Source organism: Carettochelys insculpta, chromosome 12 (assembly GCF_033958435.1).
Source record: "Carettochelys insculpta isolate YL-2023 chromosome 12, ASM3395843v1, whole genome shotgun sequence".
Lineage (NCBI taxonomy): Eukaryota > Metazoa > Chordata > Testudines > Carettochelyidae > Carettochelys > Carettochelys insculpta.
In genome coordinates, this window is record NC_134148.1 from 40,630,141 (window position 1) to 40,644,768 (window position 14,628).

The window sequence follows — 14,628 nt, forward strand, 5'->3', positions numbered from 1 at the left end:
CTGAAGAAATCATTGTATCCCTGTCTTTTCAAGGGCATCAGGTTTTCCATAACTAAAATGTCCATATCTTAATTTTTTTTTTTAATAAACAAGCCCATTATGAAGGCTCATTCCGATGGTATTTTTTTAGGATACTGCATTGTGAAACTCTTCACAGCAGCCAGCAAACATCCACCATATGAACACAAGAACAGCCCTACTAGATCAAACCAAAGATCCATCTAGCGCGGTATCCTGCCAACAGGGCCAATGTCAGGGGCTTCAGGGGAAAATTATTCGGTGGTCACTAACAAGGATCCACGCAAATTAGGCCTTTGTCCAAACACTGGTAGATGGGCTCAGTGTGTTCTGAATAGCAGATTTGTACCCAGCTAGGACCCGTACTGCCATGTTTTAGCATATGTTGATATTAAACCCCAAGAGGTCTGTGGAAACCATCTTGTATAAGAAGCCATTTCACATCCCTTATTTCTGCACACACACAAGAGCCTGTACTTTCCTTGACCTGTTTGGGACTAGCAGGAAGGATGGGCTCTATGGAATGCATTAATGAACTGTTTGGAGTCGAGGCTCCAGCTCCCTAGTACCTGTTTCTCTTTGCTGATAACGGTTTCTCTTTGAGAAGTGATTTACGATTCTCTAACTACTTGCCTCTGACACTGGGCTTTGTTTGTGTAAGGGCATAAAATACTAGAGTTAGCTGCATCAAGCAGCCTTGCTGGACCTGGTTTTACTAGTGTCCTGTTTGGCTCACCTGTTGCCTTATTGAATTCAATAAAGTTGAATGTTAGCTGCCTAAACACAGAGAAGTCTTGTGCTTCAACCGGTCATTATGCTGAGAATTCTGGGTTTGGATGACCAGGGACACTGTTCAGATTTCACACCTAAGAGTTCCTCCTGCTTCATTTGGTAAGTGGTTTTCCTATAATCCTAAGTATGGGACAAAACTTACAGACCTTGGCCACTCAAATCCTGCATTAACATCTGTGTGAATTTTGACAGACTGTAAGGATGTCAAAAACTCTTGCAGTTCGTTTCCTTTGTGGATGTGTCAAAACTGCAGTTCATTCCTATTTCACCTCTTTTGCTGAAAGACATTGGAGGGCATATGAAATACGGATCACTAATCACCCTCGTTGTATGACTCTATTCTGTTCATTTATCTGATTTTCATGAGGCTCTCCACAAACAAAACAGGCCTTCCTCTGGGCTGTTGGCAGGGGATCAAATCTATGCCAGGGCAAGACAGAAATGCAGAGTCATTCATGAAGAGACCCCTTCAGTCTGAGGCCCCCACTTTCCACAGATCCAGATTCCCCCCACCCCCAAACTCCTTGTCCCAAGGCCCACAGTGGCCGTCGGCCTCACTGACTTTGAGAGACCCTCTCATGATTTACACTGGTACATGGTAGAGAATTCATAGCAATGAGTCCAAGATTTGTCTGCTTCTTTTATTTATATTTAGAACAACATTTTATTTTCTGTCTGTAAAACAGGAACACTTTTAAAAAAATAATGTGATTGTTTTAGCTCTGGGGACAAGCACACCTTGGCTACGTCTACACGTGAAGCCTACATCGAAGTAGCCTATTTTGATGTGGCGACATCGAAATAGGCTATTTCGATGAATAACGTCTACACGTCCTCCAGGGCTGGCAACGTCGATGTTCAACATCGACGTTGCGCGGCACCACATCGAAATAGGCGGAGCGAGGGAACGTCTACACGCCACAGTAGCACACATCAAAATAAGGGTGCCAGGCACAGCTGCAGACAGGGTCACAGGGCGGACTCAACAGCCAGCCGCTCCCTTAAAGGGCCCCTCCCAGACACACTTGCACTAAACAGCACAAGATACACAGAGCCGACAACGAGTTGCAGACCCTGTGCATGCAGCATGAATCCCCCGCTGCAGCAGCAGCAGCCAGAAGCCCTGGGCTAAGGGCTGCTGCACGCGGTGACCATAGAGCCCCGCACGGGCTGGAGAGACAGCGTCTCTCAACCCCCCAGCTGATGGCTGCCATGGAGGACCCCACAATTTCGACGTTGCGGGACGCGGATCGTCTACACGGTCCCTACTTCGACATTGAACGTCGAAGTAGGGCGCTATTCCGATCCCCTCATGAGGTTAGCGACTTCGACGTCTCGCCGCCTAACGTCGAAGATAACTTCGAAATAGCGCCCGACGCGGGTAGCCACGACGGGCGCTATTTCGATGTTAGTGCCACTACTTCGAAGTAGCGTGCACGTGTAGACATAGCTCTTATGAGGCAGAAGGCTGACCATGGGACTTCTCTATTCCCTTCCACATAAAGGATTTCTGTTACCTCAGCAGCTTGTGAAACTGACAGGCATTTTCAGTGCGTTACTGGACCATTATTTAAGCTTAAATGGCAAGAGACACAGAAGCATATTGTAGCTTATCTTATTCCTCAAAGAGCTGTCTGCGAGGTAGAGAAACTGATACATTACAGCCCTTAAGCAGGCTGCATGACACAGCAGAAAAGAAGTGTGCATCCTGTACAACAGGCTCTGCAAAATGTCACGTTTTCACCAGATTGTGACACGTGACAGACACATTTTTCACTATGACAAATGAATTTTGACATGAAAACACAAATAGGCAAAATCTACTTTTCCTCTCCGTGAGTGTCCTTCCCAAGAGATCAGTGGTTCTGAAACGTTTTGGCCTGAAGCTCACCCCACCCAATTCCAACCTTTCTGTGGACCACCAGTCAACCACACTTGCGAACAAAAGGCCTTCACTTATCTCTGAATACCTCAAATACTAAATCATTCATATGAGGCTACCAGAGCTACAAGATAATAAAGGGGCATGTATAACTGGTAAGAACAGAACCATTATTAATCACAATAACAAAATTAAACAATTTAACAATACAGGGATATGCACCTATCTCATAGAACTCAAAGGAACCTTCAGAGTTCATTGACTCCAGTCCCCTGCCCTCACAGCAGGGCTATCACTATCTTTGGCAGATTTTTTTTTAAACCTATTTGCCCATGATCTTTAAGTGGCCCCCTCAAGGACTGAGTTCACAACCCTGAGTTTAAAGAGTCCAACAACTGAGCTATCCCTCCCGTCTATGTTAACTTACCAAATTTCTTTTTACTAAAATATTTAACTAATTTAAAAAAATTAACTAAAATAATTAAAATTTTAATTTATGTCCAAAAGGTTTCAAGATTGTCTTTATTTATGCAACAAGAAGTCCTGTGGCACATTATAGACTAACAGATATTTTGCTTGATTAAGCTTTCGTGGGCAAAGACCCGCTTCATCAGATGCATTTATGGCAAGGGTGAGGAACCTTTCTGGGGACAGGGATCACTGATTCACAGAAAAATCAGTTGGGGGCCACACAACTGAGAGGCAAATCCCCCCCCGACCAGACCAAAGTTCAAGGCCTCCCATAGGCCAGATTAATTTTACAGTCCCAGAATTTTATGAGCTCCTCCGCCACCCAGGCTCTGAGGTGAGACCAAAAATGAGGGGCTCAGAATGCGGGAGGGGGCTGCCAGGGAGTGGGATAGGGATAGGGGCAAGGGAGGGGAGTCTGGGTGGGAGTTAGGGTGCAGGGGCAGGTTGGGGTGGGGTGTCTGGCTGGGAGGGAGGGGAGTGAAGAAATGGGCTGAGAGTGGAGGTATGGCCAGGACGGAAGTTACAGGAGTTGGCTGCTGGTGGAATGGGTACAGGAGCAAGGGAGAGTGCAGGAGCAGGCTACAGTTAGGGTGTCTTAACAGGTTGGGAAGGTGCAGAAGTAAGGGAGGGTGCAGAGTATGACTGGGGCAGACCGGGTGCAGGAGCATGCTGAGGTGCAGGCTCTCAGCACAGTGTATGCACGTGCACATGTGAGGGATGTGGCTGCAGGGCCTGGGCACAAGAGGAACTGGGGTCACTTCCCTGGCTTCACATCCTCCCTTCCCCCCACCACCACTCCCAGGCACCGTCTCCTGCTGTTCCGATTAGCCACAGTTCCAGAATGGCGGCCAATAGGAGCAGCATGGAAAGCCTGCGGCTGTTCTGCGGCTGTTCTGCGAGTCAGGGGAGGGCTTGCTCCCCACACAACTGGGATCCAGGGATGCTCAGGGCTTTTTTCCTGTCTGCCCTCCAACTCCCAGCAGGAAGCCAGTGCTGGTGCTCCAACCTTGCAGTGTGGGAGTATGAAGCTGGAGTGCCAGTGTGGGCTCCCTGCTGCAGGTGATAAACGGGGGACTCCTGGACCCACAGCCTACTCGCAAGGCAGCTACAGACCACTAGTAGGCTATAGACAGCAATTTGAGAGACAGTGTGATGCATGGTAAGATTATGCACATCTTAGCCTATGTCTGTAAGTCCAAGAGAAATGGAAGAAAAAAATATTCCCCTGTGACTCGTGCCTAGAGCCCTGCGCAGATACAAAATTTGTTCCACCTCCAATATGCAAACATGGCCTGCAACTACCGCATCTGACCCCATGGATATAAAAGCAGATACCTAAAAATTTGCAGGGGTCTACTCACACCTATTCCCTGCCCTCAACCAGTCGCTGACTTTGCCTTTTGGAGACCACCAACTTTCTAAAGTTGGTTTGACCCAAATATGTCTTCCTGCCTGCGGGCCCACCCAAGGCAGAACAGAACTTGTTAAATAAACATGGCAGAACCCCAAATCTAAGCTCGCTGGAGCAAAGCCATTTAAATCAATGCAATTACTTCTGACTGGCCCTGTATGTACAAGGTATAGAAAACCCCTGCTTTAGGTGGAGGCTAGTTCAACATAAGTCAGTTTATTTTATAATCAGGAATGCTGTTATTGTCTTTGAACTGAATCAGATCTATAGCATCCACATGAAAAGGTCAGAAGAAGGTATTACTCCAAAATATTACGATTGCAAGCAAAAAAATTAAAATTCCCCCATATAAAATGAGAGGCCTTGTCTTGCTATAATCTTTAGAATTTAATTTCATTTTTCATTCTATTAACATTACACTTTATATGATACAATGGTCCCCAAGGCATTCTTCATAATAAACTTTGTACAGTGGTTTGCAAATGACCCTACTAGCTAATAGAACTATAAAAAGTCATTGCATGGAAAGGTCAAGAAAAATAAAGATAGTGTGTGAGCTCTGCCACTGTCCTCTTCAATGCACTGCTAGAACACCCTGGAATGAAGAAAACTTGCACTAATGCAAGCAATATAATCCTCCTAGCACAAAAGCTGACACTTCAACCCTTAGAATTCCAGTGATTTTATGTCTGCATTTTCCCCTGATCACCTTCTCTTGAACAATCCAGCACCTCATTGATCAGTTTATTATTAGCATTCTTGGCATGAGTACGAGATCAGTTTGTAGTTTGATTCAGCCTGGTAATAAAATGACCTACATCAAAGTCCTGCCAAAATGCCAACTTTGTAGCAATGCGTTTAGCATGAGTTATTTTTCACCATATTCAAGGTCACACAGCAGCTGTTCCTTATCATGGAATAAAGTCAACAAAGGGAGTTCTGAAACAATTCATTTGATGCTTATCGCTTATTCACTTTATAATTACAAACAGTGATTCACTCCACATATAAGGTCATTCCTCAGAGAATGAGCCTTACTTGTTAAATTCTTCCCAGGCTTTACATTCCCATTCAGCTTTCTTTAACTTTAGCATTTATTTTTAATTGCTGCAGCAATGTTGGGCTCCAAGACACTAAAGAGTTGATTAGAAAATTTTAGTGTTTTGCCTGATAACCTGAAAGATCATCTAGATCTCCAGGCCGTGGAGCTTGCAGCATGCTAGGGCTGATCATGTCTGCTACTTATAAGCAGGGGTAGGGAAACTTTTTTGGGTAAGGGGCCACTGAATCACAGGAAAAAAAAAAGTCTGTGAGGGCTTACGCACACGAGAAAAAACCCAGATGCCCTAACTGACCTGGCCCCCAACTGAGGAAGAAAATCCTCTATACATGTGGTCCCAAACCAAGAAGCCAAGAACAAAAAGACATTTGCCTCACTACCCTTCAGCTCTATCCCAGAGTCTAGACAGATCAGGGCTAGTAGATTTTGTGGGGCCTCCCATGCTCTGGGGTGGAGCTAAAAACAATGGGTTCAGTGCATTGCAGGGGGCTGCCAGGGAACAGGCTGGATTGAGGATGTGGGGGTTTGGGCAGGAGATAGGGTGCAGGAGTGAGCTTTGAGTGTGGAGCAGGCTGGGTGTGGGAGTACAAGGTCTGGGTCGGAGGGAGGGTGCAGGATTAGACTGGGGGTATAGATGCAGGTCTGGAACGCGAAGGGTAGGGCATTGAGCACCACTCTGCACAGCTTCAGAGTGGGAGAGGAGGCACACAGATGGCACCATGCTTGCTGTAGGCACTACGCCCTTCCCCTCCTCTTGGCGGTGAGCTGACCAGTGGGAGTAGCAAGGAAGGCAGGACCTGCAGGAACCATTTCCCTGAAGCACACTGTAGAGCCATTCCTTCCCCCTGGCTCAGCAGAGTCCTGGTTAGGAGAAAACCTAAGTAAGAGCCCAAGCTAACTCTGCGGTGAAGACATATTGATGTCTATTTTCAACAGTGCGAAGAACACAGTCATATTTAAGGGGGGAGCCTTCAGATCAGTGACAGGCCACCTAGGCTAGGGAGCGGACTGCATGAGTGGCCCGCCCTCTGAGTGGGCTGCAAGACAGTCATAACCAAGGCCGTCTCTCGGGATAGGGTAGTTTTGCTAACCGCACTTGCGTACACAGAACTTGTGGGGTGGGCCAACTGAATCCTAGCAGCACCATTGACTGGCTGCAGAAGAGGTGCACAACTCTCACAATCCATGTTGTATGCATCCACCTCCCTTCACGTGCCCTTGTTTTATGCGCATGGCAGGAAAAAAATACCAGCAGAAAAAAACTATGCAGATGGAAACCCTGTGCCTGGGCAATGGTAAACAAAACGCCTCATGGGCCACACATAGAATCCCAGTGAGCTGTGTATGGCCTGTAGGCCCACCACTGTTTCAGAGCCATACAGCCAGGGTCCAGGACCAGAGCCCCTATGTGGGTGGCGCTTGCTTCTAAAGGTTCATGGGAGTTGGGGAGACAGGTGCTGTAAATCTGACAGGTCAGGTGTGAGCTAATGCCAACATCACCACATCTCAACTGGTCACTGACAGACACACAGTTAGGATCTGTCTGGCTCCCTCGTGGGTTAATATGAACAAAACAGGTATTCAAGTGATAAGATGGTTTAATGTTCACATTTTATTGAATGTTTGTGATTTATTGTAGTTATAAATCTGACTTAGAATATCCGTTTTCTGTATCATAATGTAATATTTGAGTGGTTGCATTGTGAGCCATATAGGAGGAGAATATTACTGTGAAGAGCTGTTCTTCTATGGAAACCATTAAAACCCTCCAAAAAGGGGGAGACCTTTCACTACCAGATAGGTCATGGTGGAATCTTACCACTTGGGACTCCCTACATCTGGGCCAAGACACCTTCAACAAAAGGACTAAACACGGGCACTGGTTTGGATTTTGGTAGGGGAGTGACCTGTACAGCCAAGATGGGGTAGGGAGCAGGGTGAGAACAGCAGCTTCAGCAGTGTTACCGAGCATGCTCTACACAAGTCAAGCAAAAAAAAAAAAAAAAAAAATGGAGGGGGGACTGATCCTGACTGACCTCCCCCACACACATTGCCTCTTCCCAGTAACTACTAAGGCATTTGAAAGCTCAAGTTTGTGGGCAGGTAAGTTAAGAATGAGTTGACAGGAGCACTGTATCTAATTCCTATATAAAAGAAAGAATAATAGACACTAGACCATTCAGCTCCAATATAACATATTGTGCTATCTTATGGAAAGTCACGGAAGGGACACTTATTAGGCTTAAAATGTTAATGTGTATTCTTACTTTTTTTATTACCTCTGCAGAGAAAGAGAAAACACTGTCAGGACTCCTGCGTGCTTTCTCAGCTCTGGGAGGGGAGTGGAGTGGAGTCTAGTGGGGTACAGCAGGCAGCAGATACATTCAAATTCTTATATAGAACATCAGAATTTGTTTGGTTTAAATCCACTGCCTATAAATTTAACTGGATGACCTTAGTGTTGTTCCTGAAGTAGTAAATAACATTCCATTATTCCATTTTTTCCCCATACCATTCAGGATTTCTAGACCTCTAACATATCCTCCTCACCCCTTAGTTATTTCTTTCTAAGATGAAAACTTCTAGCTTTTTTTAAGAGCTCTTCATATAGGTGTTCCTTACTACCCCTAATCATTTTGGTTGCCTTTCTCTGTACCTTTTCCAAATCCGATATATATTTATTTTTAGATGGGTGACCAAATCTGCATGCAGATGCGGGAATACCATGATTTTATACAGAGACAATAGGATATTTTGTCTTATTAGCTATTACTTTCTTAATGATTCCCAATATGCTTTTAGCTTCTTTGGCTGCCACTGCACATTGAGAAGATGTTTTCTGGGCACTATCCATAAGGATTCCAAGACCACTTTATGGAGTGGTAACAGCTAATATAAACCCCATCATTTTGTATCATTTGTACAGTTGAGATATTTTTCTATATACATGTCTTTGCATTTATCAACATGGAATTCCATCTGCCCTTGTGTTGCCTAATCACTCGATTTTGTGAGATCCCTTTGTAACTCTTTGCCGTCAGCTTTGGACATAACTATTTTGAGTAATCTGGCATCATCTGCAAATTTTGCCATGTCACTGTTTACCCCCTTTTCATATTCATGTATGAATAAGTTGAACAGAACTGGCAATGTTTTCATGATCATCTAACAATCCTTCACTTACGTGAATGACAAGCCTTTTTGTTATCTTAATCACCCTACCTCCCTCTGTTTATAAACAAACTCCCTGCCCCCAAAGGCAAAGCTGGGAACGTCTGTTGCAGTGAAGAGCTGCTGTGGGGCTAGGACATGCACTTCAAGTGGGAGTGTCACAGGCCCAGTGATGGAGGAGGCAAAGAAGGCAATTTCACCAGGGACCACAGCTCCTGGCCACTGCTACTACTGCAGCAGCCCAAGCCCCAGCTCCCTTTCAATTGCTGCTAGTGTGCCATTCTTCATGGGCTGGGGAGGATTGGGATGCTGCAGTCTGGGTGGCACTAAGCACTGACTGCCATGGCCTTCTCCTTTCTGACCAAGACCTTGCCCGTTCTCAGGCCATGGACTGTCCCCCGCCACATACCTTGCCCACAGAGCCCATGGTAGCTGTCAACCCCACTGCAGGCCTCAAACTGCTGTGCTGAATAAGAAGGTGACTTATGCCCCTCAATAATATGCACCTCTGGGTGAAACCCTAGCACAGTCAGTGGGAGTTTTGCCATTGGCATCAACTTGGCCAAGATTTCACTCTCTGCAAGGAATCCTCACAGAGCGTAGCAGCCCCATCCAAGTAAAGCCCATGGAGTCAGATCTCAGACCATTGTGTCTGGAAGGCAAACTTGTACTATTTTCCTTCTATAATAGTGTATGAGACTTAGGTCCCTAGGGACCCTGCCACTTTTAAGGTCCAATCTTTGCCCTCCGTCCTCAAGGCAAGTAGGGTTGGGCCTCCAACGACTCTTTAAAAATGGTTTAAATATTAGAAACTGTGGTTTGGTTAAAGTCAGCAACTGGTTTTATACAGTCCCTGCTGCTGCTCCAGCTAAAAGTATAAATTTCCCCCCGTCAACATTCAGGTGAAAACTGCATGGCTTCCGTCAATTCTGCTAATCAATTTTACAATACAATAATCCACAGCATTTAACAGTTCCTGACAAATGATTTTCCACCCCCTCAACTGCAAGGTTCAAAACAACCATTAGTGCACTTGGCAAGAGGTAAAACACTTGTTCAACTTGTTAATGAGGTTAAAACGGGCTGACTCAGCAGAGCACAGCACATGACCTAGGAAAAGTTTTTTTATTTTTGTTTTAAATTCATCAGCAAGACCACTTTCTGAGAGACATCCTCCTTTGCCCAATTTTCTTTTGGAAACAGATCCTTAGTATCCATAGTGTTAACATGATTTTGCCTATAAATTGTAGTCTATGCTAGAGCTGTTTGAGGTAAGAACAGCCATAATGGGTCAGACCAAAGGGCCAGCTAGCCCAGTCTCCTGTCTTTCAGGAGAGGCCAATGCCCCAGAGGGAGGGAACAGAACAGTCAAAGTGATCCCTCTCCTGTCACCCATTCCCAGCCGCTGACAGACAGTGTTTTGGGACACCATTCCAAACCATCTTGGCTAATAACCATTGATGGACCTAATCTCCATGGATTTACCTACCTAGTTCTTTTTGAACCCTGTTAAAATACTGTTCTTCACACAATCTTTTGGCAAAGAGTTCTACAGGCCTACCATGCACTGTGTGAAGAAAAACTTCTTTTTGTTAGTTTTAAACCTGCTGCCCATTAATTTCATTTGGTGACCCCTTGTTCTTTTATTATGGGAACAAGTTAACAAACTTTTCCATATTCACATTTTCCACACCAGCCATGATTTTATAGAGCTCTGTCATATCCCCACTTAGAAAAGAGAAAACGAAGCTGAAAATGCACGGTCTTTTTAATCTTTCTTCAGTTTGGCACTCTTTCCAACCCCTTCATCATTTTTGTTGCCCTTTCTCAACCTTTTCCAATGCAAAAGTATTTTTTTAAGATGAGGCAACCACATCTGTACGCAGTATTCAGGATGTGGGCATACCATGGATTTAGCCAAATTACAACCAATTGTGCTTCCTAAGCAACAGAGAAATGTTTAACCACTCCTCACTCATGCTGTGCAGCAAATGATTGATCTTGAAGGATGTGGTGCTCCTGGCTTCACTCCAGAAAAACGCTGACGTCAATAAGAGTATTGCCTGAATGAGGCCTGGAGGGGAAAGCTACTCTTCCTGCTCTACAAAATGGCAAATGAAATTTAATGTGGGTAAGTGTAAGGTAATGCACATTGGGAAAAATAACCCCAATTATACATACAATGTGATGGGGGCAAATTTAAATACAACAGATCAGGAAAGGGATCTTGGAATTATAGTGGATAGTTCTCTGAAAACATCCACGCAGTGTGCAGCGGCAGTCAGTAAAGCAAATAGGATGTTAGGAATTATTAAAAAAGGGATAGAAAATAAGACAAAGAATATCATATTTCCCCTATATAAAACTATGGTACGCCCACATCTTGAGTACTGCGTGCAGATGTGGTCTCCTCACCTCAAAAAAGATATATTGGCATTAGAAAAAGTTCAGAAAAGGGCAACTAAAATGATTAAGGGTTTGGGAACGGGTCCCATATGAGGAGAGGCTAGAGAGACTGGGACTTTTCCGTCTAGAAAAGAGGAGACTCAGGGCAATATGATAGAGGTATATAAAACCATGAATGGTGTGGAGAAAGTGAAAACAGAAAAGTTATTTACTTGTTCCCATAATATAAGAACTAGAGGACACCAAATGAAATTAATGGGTAGTAGGTTCAAAACTAATAAAAGAAAATTTTTCTTCACACAGCGCACTGTCAACCTGTGGAACTCCTTGCCGGAGGAGGCTGTGAAGGCCAGCACTCTAACACAGTTTAAAATAGAGCTGGATAAATTTTTGGAGGTTAGGTCCAGAAATGGCTATTAGCCAAGGGTAAAGTATGGTGCCCCTAGCCTTTAGTCAAAGGCTGGAGACAGATGGCAGGAGACAAATTGCTTGATCATTGTCTTCGGTTCACCTCCTCTGGGGCACCTGGCACTGGCCACTGTCAGCAAACAGGATACTGGGCTGGATGGACCTTTGGTCTGACCCAGTATGGCTGTTCTTATGTTCTGATGTACTAAAAGCAGAAGAGCTGGCCAGCCTCCTTAAGTTGAGGGAATGCGTCTCCCCCTTCTCCTGGGGGGAAATAAGATCTCACCAGGCTGTGAAATTGGAATTAGGAAGAGCTAGAGAAGAGCTGCAACCTAGCTAAGGAGTTTCTGGGGCTTCGTGTCTGATGAAGGAAGGAGAGTTGCCCCCGTAGAACAGCTGACAGAACCTGTGAAGGGTGAAGTTGATTTGCCCCACACAGGAAACACAAAACCACGTTCACACCCTGAACAGGCAGGGGCTGATGTGCCAGCCAGAACTCCCTCCTGGGGCAATCTGGACTGGTACCCTGCTTCAAGTGCTTAGGTGGGGAGGACAGCTCTACAGGCAAGGCTGCATAGGAGCACTGCTAGTAAAGGTGACCCAGAGGATGGCACTGTGTGGGAGAGGAGTCCCAGCTGCAAGTAGATAGATTGAAGTGATAACATATCCAACATATCCTTCCTGTGGCTAAGAGCGGGAGGCCAGAGAAAAGTGAGCATTTCCATCACACACAGGTAGGAGCACTCAGAGGCCTTCAGATGAAGCCAGAGGCAATTTCTATATAGTCAGGTCAGAACTTCCAGCATGCCTGGCCCAGACCACATAGAACCCTGCAGCTGGCCTGGGATGCCCTTCATGGGAGGCAGTTCAGTCCATTATTTCCCCAACACCCTGCTCTGATTTACAATTAGCCCTGGTTTAGTCTGATGACGGCATTACTGACATCAGGCTGAGCTATGATATGTTCGAACGCTGGTCTGAGACCTTACTGATTTAAGTTGTGATAACGGAAGCATGTGGGACAAGGCCAGAGTAAATGGGCTACTACCAAAAAAGCTCTTATAACATTTACAAGGGCCAAATTCTGCCCTTAGATGTCCAATTGGAACCACAATGACCTGGCCTAAGGCAAAGGTTGGCCCTAAATGTTCTAGTGCAGTCTCATAGCGAGGTAGCCTGGGTTATCTAGAGACTACTTCAGAATTGCAACACTTGCATGTTTTGCTACAAGTTACACACCCAGAATATTAAGAGAATTCATTTCCCTATCATACAAATTCAATCTGTCCTAACCCAGCTCCTGTGAGACATTTTTCTATCCCAAATGATTGCCACATATCCATAATTCCCTGAGCGCTGGCTTTGCCATGAATTATAGCCCTCTTCCCATTAAAGATGTATTTTCTGTCTTGTAAGCAACACTGCTTCATTGACAAATTATTTGCATGGGCAGAAGGTGTTTCCTGCATATGCTAGTAAGAACGGGTGCACAAAAATGTTATTACCACAGGTTGAACCTTTCTAGTCTGGCACCCTCAGGAACTGACCAGTGCTGAACTACAGAATCTGCCGGACCGTGGAGGGTCAGTATTCTCTAGCAGCATTGCCAACACTTTCACTGTTCACTGGGCTCTTGGAAGACAGTTGGGGTAAATTAGAGCTAAATAACAGCCCATAACACTAAGAGACAGGACTGGTGGCTGAAAAACTTTATGGGACCACACCCATGGTAAGTGCTGGACGAGAGAGTTCCAGATTAGAGAGGTACAACCTGTACAATAGAAAGATCAAGAGCAGACAAATGGCAAACTCCTGGCCATGTTCTGCATCTTGAATTCTTTGCACGGAAATGCAAAACCTAATAAAAACAAATTACCCAGATTTCCCAAGCTGACTTTTAGTCCTGTAGTGCATTGAGGAAAGTACTGATTTTTTTCAAACTATATCCCTGTTCATTCATCTTCCAACCACCAGCAAACAAATTAACAGAATCCTCTTTTCTCCCTTCACATCACAAATAGGGTGAATGTGGCCAAACTGCAAACATTAGAGCTGTGACTGAAGCCAGGCTGTTATATAGCATGTGTCCTATAGCACCAAAGTCAGATTTCATTTCAGATGAGTCCACACGCTGAAAATGGAGGTCATGCAGATGAGATCGGAGATAGAGGGCCAATCTGTCTGAAGATCACAATATCAATACCAACACAGCAGTCTCACCTTTAGACAAAACTCCACCTAAATACTAGCTACATTTCAATGTATTTATGGAACTCAGCTGAAGCAGAGCCCCAGGACACAAGTTACCATACAATGACTTGGGCTGATTCTGATGACAGGCCACTGATCCTTGTGTAACAGATATTTTGGAGCACAAGCTTTCGCCAGCAAAGACCCGCTTTGTCAGATGTGTCAGACTTCTTGTTGTTTTTGAAGACTAACTCAGCTAACTCAGACTAACTCAGCTACCTCTCTGATACCTGATCCTTGTGTGACTCCATTGAGGACTCTCAGTTACTCACGTGCAGTAAGGGCAGATTCAGGCCCATTATCTTGCCTTTGTAATTAATTGTTAAGGGAAACCCTTTACTATTATGAAGCTCCAATTCCCAAGCAGAGTTTTTCTGGAGGACTTCAAGAAATATTTATTAAGGGAAATGATGTTCGACACTCAAACTCGACTGTCGATGGGCCCTGGTTGTTGGCAGGCAGGACTCAACCTGGGATCTTTGGGGGCTAATGCGAGGACAGATAAAATATGCCAGTGGGCTGGATCAGCCCCAGACTTTCAGATCTGAGCTGCTGCAATACTCTGGTCCGTGAATGCCACCCTCTGGCAGGGTCCAGGCTCCAGTATCTCCACACGCAAGCCAGTGGGAACCGCCGGGGCCATGCTAACAGAGGCAGGCAGCTCATGGAATCATGGCACGCACCACACAGAGGCACACACCCTGGAGCCAGCTACTTTGACTAAGAGTTGGGGGAGAAGCAGGCATTGAACCCGCCCAA

The 14,628-nt window shown here is 45.2% G+C and overlaps 1 protein-coding gene across 6 annotated transcripts in view; it reads right to left on the reverse strand.

Annotated features, from left to right (window-relative positions):
* MEGF11 (multiple EGF like domains 11) overlaps positions 1–14,628 on the reverse strand; it is a 442,774-nt gene that overhangs the window by 286,038 nt on the left and 142,108 nt on the right. The window lies entirely within an intron of this gene.